This window comes from Belonocnema kinseyi, chromosome 9 (assembly GCF_010883055.1).
Source record: "Belonocnema kinseyi isolate 2016_QV_RU_SX_M_011 chromosome 9, B_treatae_v1, whole genome shotgun sequence".
In the NCBI taxonomy this organism is placed as follows: domain Eukaryota; kingdom Metazoa; phylum Arthropoda; class Insecta; order Hymenoptera; family Cynipidae; genus Belonocnema; species Belonocnema kinseyi.
In genome coordinates, this window is record NC_046665.1 from 7,269,941 (window position 1) to 7,271,587 (window position 1,647).

Consider the following 1,647-nt stretch of genomic DNA (forward strand, 5'->3'; position numbering starts at 1 on the left):
TCCAGGGGTGGTCCCGAAAGAATTAACCCCCAAGCGGAGGTGTGAAAACAGTGCCGAAAGCTGAATGGCACCTGGGTGAGGTGTCTAGAACGGTGACTCTGGGATACCGGGCGACCTCTTAGAGTACGCAGCCTTATCCTTGCATACGGGGCACTACAAGGATGGACGAACCCCTTTCCCTAGCCTCTCGTGGGAACAACAATGACAACACCAAACATAGTTGTAGTAAGTGCGGTTCAGAAAAACAGAACACGCAGGGCTCCCGACAATGGGTTGGCCAACAATGCCGACCAATTTAGAGCTGGGGGAGCCAATGAAAATGGATTCAATGCGATGGATCGGCGGGATCTCGTGACCTTTGGGTGGACGGAGCAACTGAATCACGACTTGCTAGACTGCTACGATGCGAGTGTGGCCCGTGAACGGGGTTACATGGCACGGCTGCATGCTCTGTGGTGCGAGAAACACCCTGAGCTATCGCACTTTTCGCAGCAACGTCTGCGAAACCATGCTGAACTACTCCGTAAAAGGGGCTATGTAAGCGGAACTCCTACTCTACCACAGCTAGAACAAGCCGGCAACAAAGGAAGGGAGGCGACACTAAGACCAACCGCGGGTAGGCATCCAATAGATGAAGAGCGATGCTTTACAACCCGGAGAAACATCAACACCAAAGTTTCTCTCAAGCCTAAAGATCTGGCTGAAATGGATGACGAACTTCGTGGACATTTTTCCGGTGAATCCGACCTTTGGGCTATCAATTATTGTGTGTATAATGCAGCGAGAGCTTTGGCCGATGCAAACCGTAAAACAAAACCCACGGCTGATCGTAAGACCAAAAGACGAATGCATCAACTTGCCGTAAAGATAGGCTGGGCAAGACAGTACGCATCCCGCATTCAATGTGTGATTGACTACATCACATCTGGCAGGAATTTTACCGCCAAGTTTCGAAAGTTCGCGCGCGAACCCCGGACCCGTTATCCTACACTTAACAAGTCAAAGCTGCTGACCATCAGGCAGCATATTGTTGAGAAAATATTGATACTATCTGACGCTAAGAGAAGTCTAGAGCGGAGGGAGAGGTAGATCAGAGAAAATCAACAGTGCACAATACTCCTGCCGAAAATAGGCAAATTAGCTGACCCAAAGATCTGCAGGCCAATAACTTGTCTGAACACGCTTTATAAGATATTCACAGCTATCCTAAATGAAGGATTGTTCGGGCAATTGAACCTGTGTGGCAAGAAATGTATGAACAACGAGGCTCAAAGAAAGGCGTAGCCGGATGTCGGGAGAACCTGCTCATCGATAGATGTGTCTGCAAAGATGCAGCATTCTACCAGCGTGACCTATCGATGGCCTGGATTGATTATCGGAAAGCTTTCGATTCGACATCCCATAGACTTATCATCTATCTTTTGGAAATCTTAAAGGTTCATCCGCAAATAGTTGGGTACATAGAGAGATTGATGCCGCTTTGGTAAACCAGATTTACTATCTCATCTGGCAAAAATCGTGTGACAACTAACAAGGTCACGTTTTAGAGAGGTGTCTTTCAGGGCGACACCATGAGCCTACTCCTCTTTTGCCTTACATTATTGCCACTATCTCTAGCACTGCGCCATTCCGACGGGTACTTGTGCG